This window comes from Apostichopus japonicus, chromosome 17 (genome assembly GCF_037975245.1).
Source record: "Apostichopus japonicus isolate 1M-3 chromosome 17, ASM3797524v1, whole genome shotgun sequence".
Classification (NCBI taxonomy): Eukaryota; Metazoa; Echinodermata; class Holothuroidea; order Aspidochirotida; family Stichopodidae; genus Apostichopus; species Apostichopus japonicus.
The window spans coordinates 26413355-26427568 of NC_092577.1; the positions used below are offsets into that span (position 1 = coordinate 26413355).

The following is a 14214-nucleotide window of genomic DNA, read 5'->3' on the forward strand; positions in this document are numbered from 1 at the left end:
TTTCGATTTATCGGTACCGCACATTCGATTTATCGGTATCGCAAATTCGATTAATCGGTATCGCACATTCGATTAAACGGTATCGCGCCTTTGATTTATCGGTAACGCACTTCCGATTTATCGGAACCGCACATTCGATTTATCGGCACCGCACATTCGATTTATCGGTACCGCAATATCGATTTATCGGTACCGCAATATCGATTTATCGGTACAGCACAATCTATTAATCGGTACCGCCTTTCGATTTATCGGTACCGTAATATCGATTTATCGGTATCGCACATTATATTTATCGGGACCGCACATTATATTTATCGGGACCGCACATTCGATTTATCGGTACCGCACATTCGATTTATCGGTACCGCACATTCGATTTATCGGTATCGCACAATCGATTTATCGGTACCGCACATTCGATTGATCGGTATCGCAAAATCGATTAATCGGTATTGTTCGATGAAACGGTACCGCACTTTCGATTAAACGGTATCGCACATTCGATTTATCGGTAACGCACTTTCGATTTATCGGTACCGCACATTCGATTTATCGGTATCGCAAATTCGATTAATAGGTATCGCACATTCGATTAAACGGTATCGCACATTCGATTTATCGGTAACGCACTTTTCATTTATCGGAACCGCACATTCGATTTATCGGCACCGCAATATCGATTTATCAGTACCGCACATTCGATTTATCGGTACCGCAATATCGATTTATCGGTACCGCACAATCGATTAATAGGTACCGCACATTCCATTTATCGGTACCATACATTCGATTTATCGTTATCGCACTTTCGATTTATCGGTATCGCACAATCGATTTATCGGTACCGCACATTCTCTTTATCGGTACCGCAATATCGATTTATCGGTATCGCACATTCGATTAAACGGTACCGCACTTTCGATTTATCGGTAACGCAACTTCGATAAATCGGTATCGCACATTCGATTAAACGGTATCGCACATTCGATTTATCGGTAACGCACTTTCGATTTATCGGTACCGCAAGTTCGATTTATCGGTATCGCAAATTCGATTAATCGGTATCGCACATTCGATTAAACGGTATCGCACCTTCGATTTATCGGTAACGCACTTTCAATTTATCGGAACCGCACATTCGATTTATCGGTATCGCATATTCGAATTATCGGTACAGCACAATCGATTAATCGGTACCGCCTTTCGATTTATCGGTACCGCAATATCGATTTATCGGTATCGCACATTCGATTGACCGGTATCGCACATTTGATTTATCGGTATCGCAAATTCTATTAATCGGTATGGCACATTCGATTAAACGGTATCTCACATTCGATTTATCGGTATCGCAAATTCGATTAATCGGTACCGCACTTTCGATTTATCGGTATCGCAAATTCGATTTATCGGTATCGCACATTCGATTGACCGGTATCGCACATTCGATTTATCGGTACCGCAATATCGATTTATCGGTACCGCACAATCTATTAATCGGTACCGCCTTTCGATTTACCGATATCGCACATTCGGTCTATCGGTAACGCACTTTCGATTTATCGGTACCGCACATTCGATTTATCGGCACCGCACATTCGATTTATCGGTACCGCAATATCGATTTATTGGTATCGCACATTCGATTGACCGGTATCGCACATTCGATTTATCGGCATCGCACATTCGATTTATCGGTACCGCACATTCGATTTATCGGTATCGCACCTTCGATTAATCGGTATCGCACATTCGATTGATCGGTATCGCAAATTCGATTAAACGGTACCGCACTTTCGATTAAACGGTATCGCACATTCGATTTATCGGTACCGCACTTTCGATTTATCGGTACCGCACATTCGATTTATCGGTATCGCAAATTCGATTTATCGGTATCGCACATTCGATTAAACGGTATCGCGCCTTCGATTTATCGGTAACGCACTTCCGATTTATCGGAACCGCACATTCGATTTATCGGCACCGCACATTCGATTTATCGGTACCGCAATATCGATTTATCGGTATCGCACATACGATTTATCGGTACCGCAAATTCGATTTATCGGTATCGCATATTCGAATTATCGGTACAGCACAATCGATTAATCGGTACCGCCTTTCGATTTATCGGTACCGCACATTCGATTAATCGGTATCGCACGTTCTTTTTATCGGTACCGCACATTCGATTTATCGGTAACGCATATTCGATTTATCGGTATCGCACATTCCATTATTGGTATCGCACATTCGATTGATCGGTATCGCGAATTCGATTTATCGGTACCGCACATTCTATTTATCGGTACCGCAATATCGATTTTTGGTATCGCTCATTCGATTGACCGGTATCGCACAATCGATTTATCGGCATCGCACATTCTATTTATCGGTACCGCACATTCGATTTATCGGTATCGCAATTTCGATTAATCGGTATCGCACATTCGATTAAACGGTACCGCACTTTCGATTAAACGGTATCGCACAATCGATTTATCGGTAACGCACTTTCGATTTATCGGTACCGCACATTCGATTTATCGGTATCCCAAATTCGATTAATCGGTATCGCACATTCGATTAAACGGTATCGCACATTCGATTTATCGGTAACGCACTTTCGATTTATCGGCACCGCACATTCGATTTATCGGCACCGCACATTCGATTTATCGGTACCGCACATTCGATTTATCGGTATCGCACAATCGATTTATCGGTACCGCACAATCGATTAATCGGTATCGCACGTTCGATTTCACGGTATCGCACATGCCATTATTGGTATCGCTAATTCGATTTATCGGTACCGCACATTCTCTTTATCGGTACCGCAATATCGATTTATCGGTATCGCACATTCGATTAAACGGTACCGCACTTTCGATTTATCGGTATCGCAACTTCGATAAATCGGTATCGTACATTCGATTAAACGGTATCGCACATTCGATTTATCGGTAACGCACTTTCGATTTATCGGTACCGCAAGTTCGATTTATCGGTATCGCAAATTCGATTAATCGGTATCGCACATTCGATTAAACGGTATCGCACCTTCGATTTATCGGTAACGCACTTTCAATTTATCGGAACCGCACATTCTATTTATCGGCACCGCACATTCGATTTATCGGTACCGCAATATCGATTTATCGGTATCGCACATACGATTTATCGGTACCGCACATTCGATTTATCGGTATCGCATATTCGAATTATCGGTACAGCACAATCGATTAATCGGTACCGCCTTTCGATTTATCGGTACCGCAATATCGATTTATCGGTATCGCACATTCGATTGACCGGTATCGCACATTCGATTTATCGGTATCGCAAATTCTATTAATCGGTATGGCACATTCGATTAAACGGTATCTCACATTCGATTTATCGGTATCGCAAATTCGATTAATCGGTACCGCACTTTCGATTTATCGGTATCGCAAATTCGATTTATCGGTATCGCACATTCGATTGACCGGTAACGCACATTCGATTTATCGGTACCGCAATATCGATTTATCGGTACCGCACAATCTATTAATCGGTACCGCCTTTCGATTTATCGGTACCGCATATTCGATTTATCGGTATCGCACATTCTATTTATCGGGACCGCACATTCGATTTATCGGTACCGCACATTCGATTTATCGGTACCGCACATTCGATTTATCGGTATCGCACAATCGATTTATCGGTACCGCACATTCGATTGATCGGTATCGCAAATTCGATTAATCGTTATCGCAAATTCAATTAAACGGTACCGCACTTTCGATTAAACGGTATCGCACATTCGATTTATCGGTATCGCAAATTCGATTAATCGGTATCGCACATTCGATTAAACGGTATCGCGCCTTCGATTTATCGGTAACGCACTTCCGATTTATCGGAACCGCACATTCGATTTATCGGCACCGCACATTCGATTTATCGGTACCGCACATCCCAGGTGAAAATTCCAGTTAATACCTGTTGAACTGGTTTTAACAGGTACCTGTTGCAACTGGTATTTGGTGACAGGTAATAACAGGTATTAAATGATATTAACGGGTGTTAACTGGTATTGACAGGTATTAACTGGTATTAACAGGTTTCAACTGTTTTCAACAGGCATAACAGTTTTTAACTGGTATTAACAGGTATTAGCTGGTATTAACAGGTTTCAACTGTTTTCAACAGCTTTAGCTGGTATTAACAGGTATTAACTGGTAATAACAGGTTTCAACTGTTTTCAACAGGCATAACAGTTTTTAACTGGTATTAACCGGTTTCAACTGTTCTCAACAGGTTTCAACAGGCACAACAGTTTTTAACTGGCATGAACAGGTATTAACTGGTAATAACAGGTTTCAACTGTTTTCAACAGGCGCAACAGCTATTAACTGGTAATAACATACTGTATGAACTGGTTTCAACTGTTTTCAACAGGGGTAACAGGTTTTAACTGGTTCTGTTTTCAACATGTCTTTACTGGTATTGAAAACGTTTGAACAGGTAAGAACATGTATGGAAGGTTTTAAGCTGGTTATAACAGTAGGATTTTCCACAGGTTCAATTGTTTTCAACAAGTTATCTGGTGAAAACAGGTGGCGATGAATTTCAACAGGTTAAAATTACTCTTTACAGTTGCACATGATGTAGGTCTAACACTTAACAAGCAAGTTAAGGCGAGGGAGAACTTCCAGCAGATGGAGTAAAAATCACTGTTAACAAAAATCTGAAAATATCATTTTATTCCAACAAAGTTAAGACAAGTTAATGGATCAAACATGAATGGCAAAAGTATAGTACTGCACAATAATGCAAAGTTGAGGGCAATGAAAAAGAAAACATAAATTTGGAGTCTAACAAGAAAGCAAACTTCTGAAGTAAACGCTTTCATATTACACATTAAAAACTTACATATATTATGAAATACCAACTAAATATGTTCATTAAAACAATGATTTCATGTATTGCTGTGGCAATTAAGAAAGGAAACTCTATCTGTTAAAACAATATAAAGGTTAATTTTTTATCAATCATTATATCAAAATAAAAGTTACAGCTGAATAGATAAAAGTTATTCAAGAGTTAGCATTACCAAACTATGTAGTGTGCAATTCTGCATGCTAGGCAGACAACAATAATAGCTAGACAGACATTAACCTTTTGAAAGGAATTCGTTCTTAAATTGGCTACCAATCAGATCTTAAAAAACAATATTTACCTACAAAGCATGTATTTGTAATGCATATTTATACTGAACACATATGTGACGACAATATACTGTCTATTCTGGAGTTTGAATAAAAATCTGAATACTGTTTAATGGCATTTGTACATACTGATTACTAGAAATGTTAGTTCTTTAAAAAAAAATAAGGCAAAAGTGGAAAGATGACTTTGCCAAGTAAAAGTCAACATCAGTTTATAATAGTCATGGTTAAACCACTTTCAAGAAAAAACTGTCCAGAAGATCTCCATTGAAAACTTAAGTTGTAATTGACAGCAACATACTTTCCATTTCCTGAATTTAATTAAAAAACTAAATACTATATAATGGCAAACAATAACTGTTTAAAACATAATAATAAATATGGGTTTAATCCTACTTTGAAAAAAGAACTGTCTAAAAAAATTCCTCTGAAAAGTTAACTTGTCAGTGACAGCAATATGCTGTCAGTTTGAATAAAACTAAAGACTGTTTAATGGTAAGCAATAACCATTGAAAAAAATAATATGATACTAATGTTTTAAGGCCTTCTTTGTTTTACGATTGACGTCAGCTTCTCGGATATGTATTTGCTGAACCTTGCAGCTTCCTCAGTAAACTGCAGCTTTCTTTCAAACGTTCCACGAATTGTGCTGCAAGAAACAAAGCGTAAGAACACTTAAGAATTGACTTATCATGATTAACAGTAACAGTGTGGTCCTAAAACTTAACAAACTCTCTTGCATTGCTAGATGAGTGCTTTCATGGAAAGTTAAGGTCAAACTTTCCTATGGTTTAGAATGTCTCACGATATTTATCTCTGTTGGTATCCAACCTGAATGGACTAGCAATCACAGTCTAACCAAGAACATTCTTTTGGTTTAGAATTTGGGTTTGCTCAATCTTTTGGTTGGAAAAACTACACCACTATGGTAGTTTGATTGTAGGCTTCCTGTCAGAACTCAAAGGCAATTAAGAACCAACCAAAATGATATCAGTTGTTAACTCATGATACTGGAATGCATAATCAATCCTACTGATAAATAGTTCTGTCAGTGTTAAAAAATTACTTACTCCTGAAAAACAGCTTATTCAGTAAATTATATTGTACACTTGTGTACTACGTCATGAGCTTGTAATATAAATGGTAACTTGTTTGAAAGCTTTTCCTAATGACTAACCTTCCATAGCATTAAGCTTCACGGGAGACAACAGCGGTTTTGCATCTCTGTCACTGTTGAATCGTGTGCAAGCATTCCCAACGACTTTCATTTTCAAAGTGTTGGTACCCCAAAGCAACACCAGTAAAGTCTTCACGAACATAGAGTGTTTCTCTTAACTACAAATGGCCTCCCACTTGTCTTCAGGAAGCCCAAAATCTGCACCAATATTGACCTGTGAACAGAAAATATGATATACCTGTAAGCATATATACAGATATAGCACATGATAACTCACATTATCATAAACATACATTAACATTAACATTTTATATCAACATATTGGGAGGTAAACATTTAAATCAAGGTCCCTCAAGTTATAAGCCAGGAATAGCAGCTTTACCAAATAATATACTAGCTTTGCACTATAACACCAAGTTATTTTTCAAAGCTTAATAACCATGTTTATAATTATCCCAAATCAGTAAAAAATTGGCCAAACTTTTGACGCTTGTACGTAAATGATGTACCAGACTGTTTTTTATATATTATATATAAACAGGTTATGAAAAGTATCTAAATAATATCATTACACATTTGGGTACAATAGTTAAACTCACCCTTCCATCTTTTTTTCTCTATGGCACTTGTTCCTTTGCTTTTTGGACTCTTGGATAAACTCTTAATATCATCTTACACCATTATGTCTTTAAGCCATATACGTTCTCCTCTTCTGTTGTTGCCTCCACACTGGTGTCGTACATCACAGGAAACCTCACCTGGATATTTGGTTTTTCAATTCTTCCTGGAAAAAGGAAATAGCAAAGCAGCAGTAGTCATGAATCATTTGAAAAAATGAAATAAAGTTGTCACCACAAAGTGATGTGAGATTTGCTTCCACAATAGTCTTCAAAAGGATTCCCAAAGTCTGAAGCAGACTGTATAAAGCTGAACATTTGAACCAGAGTGTCATCATTGCAACCAGAATCAAATGCCCAGACTACAGAGATAATAAAACATGGGCTAAATCTTTGTTTGTTTTTAAGATCTAAAAATACAAGATTTTAGAAACACAAATGCACTGAGCCAACTTATTTATAGGCCTAATTGTTTTAAGTTGTTATTTTGCTTGCTCACTTAACAAGTCTTATTTAGACCTAGGCTAGAGAAGAAACAGTTCTTTGTCACACTAAGTCAGTTTGTCTTTCAGTCGTTTTTTTAGTCTTACTAGTAGTAGAACTAAAGTATATAATACCGGTGACTAGCCAACATAATTTGTTCAGCCTACTGTAACAGTAAGTTTGAAGGTCTAGCCTTGTTTTATTCAATATCACATAGCCTACCCATTTAGATTCACATGGGAAATTCAAGAAATCTTTACCAAATGAGTGTAGACCTAAGCTTCAAGTAAACTGCAGTATTGAAACTCAGTCCCAGCATTTGTTTGGAAATAAATTAGAAGATTATGTGCGACTGTTCAATCTAGCCCAATACACACATAACACATTGTTAATTGGTGTTTACAGTCAGAAATCAGACTGCGACTTTTGACCGTTATTTCGCAATCATTAAACACTTCGCAAAAGCGGTGAAATGCATTGTGGGAGCTTAGTCCATCACTACATTTCAGTACACTACAGCTTGGATATCGTCTGAAAATCCGTTTTAATACATATTCATAGAGCAGCAATCGAATTGCTTGAACCAAAACCTTGAAGAAAAGAAGTTAAATATTCATTAAATATCTGTTTGCGACGATGTCGGACTCACGATGTGGATGAAATTCGGAAATTTCTTCGCCCCGGCTTGAAAAATAAAAACGAAACGTGAGTTAAAACCTTTCATCTTTCGAATTGCACATTTTCCGTTTTCAAGAAGGTACTACCTCCATCGTCCGGTCGATGGTATAAAACAAATTGAACAATGATTTGGGGCTAAATTCGGAGTTGTTCCAGCATTCTGGGTTGAATTAAAGTGACATTTGTAAGGTTCCTCTTGATCACCTGCATCAACGTATCCTATCGTGGTTAATTGCATATGTACATGTGTATGCGCATTACCATAGTGTGTAGCCTAGGGTTATAGTTTTAAGTATTCTACAGTACAGTGTATTCATATTACGGGACCTTGTGTTTATGAATGTTAGACATTGTTTACGAATACAATGTCGTTTCCTTGAATTTTAGGGTAGTGCTAGTACTGTAGTGACCGAGCAGTAGGACCCTACAGTACAACTACACAATACTAGGCCTATGCTGGTAATTTTAAGTTTACTACTGACTTCTTCCACTGGTGGTTGTTAGCAATGGCAATACTGTACCTTCATACCAGCCCAGCTACTAGTAGTATTATAAGTACTAGTACATATAATAGTACTTGAAAATTAAAAAGCTTACATTTAAAAAAGAGGTACTGCCTTGGTCGGCTCTGGTTAGTACTAAGTAGTTTTACCCTTGTGTGATTTAATCCGGTGTACCTAGATACATAGGTTGGTCGAGTCACTGGTGAACATTGGTTCTGCACTGAATTTTTGTACATTGTTCGCAACACATTTTGGTAGTATCCTTTTGTGTGTGAATTCATATTGCACTTATTTTTCGGGGGGGGGGGGGGGGTTGTGCATGTGCCCATTTCACTTTGTTTCAAAGTTCTTCAACTTGTACTGTTGTATGTCTCTGTCATTTTCAGAGAGAAAATGCATTTACAAGTTCCACTACAATGTTACGTAATATGGGCTTGTTGCAACTAATCTCTGCCTGTTGCATTTAAAAGCAATGTGAAGTCATTCGTCATGTGACTTTAAATATTGTCTCCTATTATCCAATGTTCTGTTAATATTTATTTTTGTTTTCTTTTATTTTCAGGACTCTTTCTGCATCTGCGGGTTGGATTCTCCTTTGTGGGCAGTTGGGATATAGTACATGCATCTATATTCGAGACAATTGTAGCCTGCAATTATTTCAAGTTGCTTCCTTAATGTGTTTTTTTTTTACATTATTCACAGTTTCAACAAATATGCATGTGTAAAATAAAAACCCCACCATATTATCTTCATTGTCATACATCATGTGGCAAATATTGATGCAATTGCATGTGGTTGTTTTTGTAGGTCCAGGTTGAAATAATGTTGCGGTGGAATGGAAAGTCAATTGTGCATCTTTTGTTCCTTGCAGAAAGTACACGAACCTAAGCATTCAATAAGGCTCAAGTTGATCTTTGTGTTTATGCATATGTGACACCTACCGTGGATAATTCACTCTGTAGACACAATCTAATGGGTAAAAGTGACCTGTTCTTGTTGCTTTGTCACAGGGTCAAACCTGACAAATTTCAAATAATGACAAGTCGTGGTACTCATCATGAATACTAATGAGGCCACAATTTCAAAGTTAATGTTTCAAAAATATAGTCCCAGCAATTGGTCTAACTGCATTGAGACATTGTGGTTGTTGGCCGATGACAGGTAAATGATAATATTTGGTATATTGATTATGTATATTAATGAGGGGATGTGGCTTAATACTAAGATTGAGAGGCCCATTAACCCTATACAGTAACATGGCATTTGTTCACCAAGGTATAATAGATATTTTAATTAAAGCTTGTTTCAACAGACTACTAATCAAGTCATTTCCAGTCAAGAGTGTAAAGTAATGTGTTAGTTCACATACAATTTTTTCCAAGTCAGATCAATTTGCTGGTCCTTGCAAAAACGCAAGTGGAGGAATTGTGAAAGTTTTGCTATCGCACAGGTTGTTACACTGTTCTTTCACCCTGAATTTTCTCGTTACGTATTTGCTGACACCTCATAAACATTTTAATGTGCTTGCTAAGAACAGAAGTAAAATGCTTAAGTCAGTTTTTTCAATCTCACTCACATTAACTTACCAAACAATTATTTTGTCATGAGTGTTTGTTCATTGAGCATGAAACATTTCCTTTACTTTGGCCGTACCAAAACAGTTCATTGAAGACATAGTCATCTAATTCTTTCAATTAAAATTTCATTTCACCTTTTAACTTACATTTATGGAAAAGCGTCTTTATACTGTATCTGTTGTGTTGCTTTGAAGTGTTTCGAATGATTTCTAAAGGTAGTTAGTATAGGCCCCAAATTATAGCACGCTATAATTGCTCGAAGTTTTCAAAAATTACTTTCCTTGAGGTCTTTACTCTTCGAATTGTTCTCAGACATTTTGAGGAACAAACAAGGTGACTGAATGTCCCAGTGAGGAAAAATACAAATAGTTTAAGAATTTTGACAAAGGTGACCATACTTGAATATCTAGCATATTTGTGGCAAATACAGCATGGTAACATTATTTTTTATGTGTTTCAAATCAATTTAAAATTGAGGTTTTCTAATGAGCAACTATCAAAAGTATAGTGTGTTCATATATTAGATGAACAACACCTTAGTACAAACTACTAAGTATTGCTTAACCTCTTCTCTAATTATTAACAAGTAATTCTTTTAAGGTTTCTTTTAACATTTTTTTTAAGGGGATCAGTCTTTCAGGTAAAAGTAATTTTCCTCCAATAAAAGAGAAATTCCTTTACAATTGGTATTCAATTTGATTGTTTGTCAAAGGTGTCAGAAATTGGATCTTGTACCTCATACCACATGTCCATAAGACTAATAATATTTACAGCTCCTTAAAGACAAACATGCTATTCTGCTCCTCTGTACCTTTAATTGCAGTCTCTTGCAAGAAAGTGATTACAGTTATGCAGTTGCACATACTTATCCATCACCATGCAAGTTATGCAACAGGCGGATACCTCCTGTGGGTGGGGGGTGGGGTGGGGAGGGATTGTTCCTATCAATATACTTTGACTTCACCTCTCATGGGATGCTAAGGAATATGCAGTGCAATGTTACTATGATAAGGCTAAGCACATGCAGAGAAATTAATTCGCGATAGTAACCACACCCCCACTCATTGAATTGCATGCTCAAGGTTTCAGAAAGGGTGTGATGTAATATGCTAAGCACATCACTTGTCTGAGATCACCCACCACCTCCCCCAGCACACACCATCGTTGAAACGTGCAATTGAAACCGAACCAGGTGATTGAGCATCGGCTGCTACGTAGTGCTTATGAATATCCCTACGAACCGTGGGAACGAGTTGAATGTAGAGCTGGATCATATGATGCTAACTTCTATACAAATTCAGTCATCACTGAATTTGTCTAACATCACTCGGTGCCGTGTGGACTGAATTTTGACCGGTTGTTTTCTAGCAACCTGAAATTTTACGAATGTTTTCATTTGTGGTATGGATTTATCCAAGCAAAAACCTATATAAACCTATCACATCTGCTAAAATCGATCGAAGTATACATGTACACTGGCTTCTGTGTTGTTGCATTCCAGCGCATACGCTGTGTTAAATGTATAGCTGTATATAGGATGCTAACTTGTTAGAATTTCAAAGATGGCGGCCCAACATCACCCGCGAGCATTGGAGACATGTGAAATGAATTGTGATCGGCCGTTTTCAAGCAGACTGTGATAATTGACGGGTGTTTCTGTGTTTCGAATGAAATTATCTAACTGTTTGTGAACATTTGGCGTTTGTTCCGGTATTTTAAGTCTTTTATGAGTCGATTTCATGATCGGTCGCTACGGCTTTTGCAGCCGTGACCTAAATATCACCTGTAATTTAGCGGATTTCCTGTGAGTATTTCTGTTCGAATTTATCGCTACTGGTAAGTCAGAAACCTTTTTATCTTAGTTTCCAGGTTCAGTAGACATTTGAATGAGGTTTTAATGAAAACAACACATTTATTTCAACATTTATTTCTCGTCTCTCATTGAACGATTACCGCCGAAATTCAAAATGTGTGACGTCACCAAACCTTAATAAATTCCGGCGAACCTTGGGTCTGCTTTCCAACTGTTTAGAATGCACAGTTTAGTGTTGAGAATGCACTGCAGTATTCAATAGAAAACCTAGGCTACTCACTGTCATTGCACTTGTGTATCGCGAAACGCTAGCCTAACAACGGTCACAAGTGCCAGTGGCCTAACAATTTACGTTAGTTTTACCTCCAAGTTTAAGGAACAACAGGTAGGCCGATGGTGGCGGTTAATACTTCCATTCTTCTATAGATCTTCTTGGGTGATTAACAGTTGAAAGTTGCTTAGAGTGATCGTATTAAACCATGCCAAGCTATGCTTACGCTGTGCAATGCAAGTTGCCGGTTTCGAAATTGAATATGGTGTTGAAGTCAAAGTTCAACCTCGTACAAAATGTGATTATCGAAAAAATTTAAAAAATTGTCTTTGGCCCCAATTTGAGAGTTTCATGTCACTAAAAATTATAAATATCATTAATTAATATCAAAAATTTAAAACAGCAGTAATTAAGAAAGAATTAAATCATATTACAATTTAAACATTAATTATTTTTATCTTGATCTTGACTTGGCAATATGTGTCTTACTTTCTTAGACTATGAATCACTGATCTAAATATAGATGCGAGCTCGACTCAATCTTTTGATGTATGTGTATGCTACGTATTCATATACTATCCGGAAGAACTCTCTCATAAATTTAATATGTGAATTTTTCATTTTACCTTAATGTACCAAATAGGATAAACAATTCAGTGATCAGACATACGTTATACCACATCTTTGCAGTGGCAAAGCCAGCGAGGGCGGGGAAGGGGGGGCAGGGGAAAGAGTACCTCCACAAAAAAAATTTGGGGACGTGATGTCTGACGGTGAAAAAAACGAAGGGAGCAAAAAAAGAGGAAATAACTGCATTATTTTGCATATAAGCCCTTTATGAGAAACAAAAATTTTCAAGCCCCCCTCCCCTCATAAACCTTCCCTGACAACGGTGATCCACCATTATGTGCCTTAAAGTGGAGACAGAAATTTGAACCAACTGCAGACCTGTTGAATGCAACTTGTGTAACAGGTACCTGTTAAACCAGTTGTTTTCAACAGGTACCTAGCTGTTAAACCAGTTGTTTCAACAGGTACCTGTTAAACCAGTTGTTTTCAACAGGTACCTGTTAAACCAGTTGTTTTCAACAGGTACCTGTTAAACCAGTTGTTTTCAACAGGTATTTTACCTGTTGAAAGCAACTGGTTTAACAGGTACCTGTTAAAACCAATTGGTACCTGTTACAGCTTACAGGTAACTTACCTGTTGCAACAGGCAATTAACTGGTATAAACTGGTTTTGGTCACAATACCTGTTAAAACCAGTTGTGGTTAACAGTTACCTGTTAGTCCCTGTTGGTTCCGGTTAAAACCAATTGAAATTGTAACAGGTATTAACAGGAATTTTCTCCTGGGATTCGATTTATCGGTATCGCACATACGGTTTATCGGTACCGCAAATTCGATTTATCGGTATCGCATATTCGAATTATCGGTACAGCACAATCGATTAATCGGTACCGCCTTTCGATTTATCGGTACCGCACATTCGATTAATCGGTATCGCACGTTCTTTTTATCGGTACCGCACATTCGATTTATCGTTAACGCATATTCGATTTATCGGTATCGCACATTCCATTATTGGTATCGCACATTCGATTTATCGGTATCGCGAATTCGATTTATCGGTACCGCACATTCTATTTATCGGTACCGCAATATCGATTTTTGGTATCGCTCATTCGATTGACCGGTATCGCACAATCGATTTATCGGCATCGCACATTCTATTTATCGGTACCGCACATTCGATTTATCGGTATCGCACATGCCATTATTGGTATCGCTAATTCGATTTATCGGTACCGCACATTCTATTTATCGGTACCGCAATATCGATTTATCGGTATCGCAAATTCGATAAATC

General features: G+C 37.6%; 3 long non-coding RNA genes across 4 annotated transcripts; 2 read left to right on the plus strand and 1 right to left on the minus strand.

Annotated features, from left to right (window-relative positions):
* The first annotated feature begins 3971 nt into the window (after positions 1-3971).
* LOC139984738 (uncharacterized) lies at positions 3972-5559 on the plus strand. Its single transcript, XR_011799170.1, has 2 exons — positions 3972-4166; positions 4226-5559. It is a non-coding gene; the product is annotated as an uncharacterized lncRNA (long non-coding RNA).
* LOC139984736 (uncharacterized) lies at positions 4746-12612 on the minus strand. 2 transcript variants are annotated; one of them, XR_011799168.1, is made up of 4 exons: positions 12437-12612; positions 7002-7186; positions 6403-6616; positions 4746-5874 (listed from the first exon to the last, which is right to left on the minus strand). It is a non-coding gene; the product is annotated as an uncharacterized lncRNA (long non-coding RNA). The 2 variants fall into 2 exon arrangements; XR_011799167.1 differs by lacking the exon at positions 12437-12612 and having other exon boundaries at positions 7002-7814.
* On the plus strand, positions 7893-10943 carry LOC139984737 (uncharacterized). The gene is made up of 2 exons (XR_011799169.1): positions 7893-8207; positions 9246-10943. It is a non-coding gene; the product is annotated as an uncharacterized lncRNA (long non-coding RNA).
* Positions 12613-14214: the final 1602 nt, after the last annotated feature.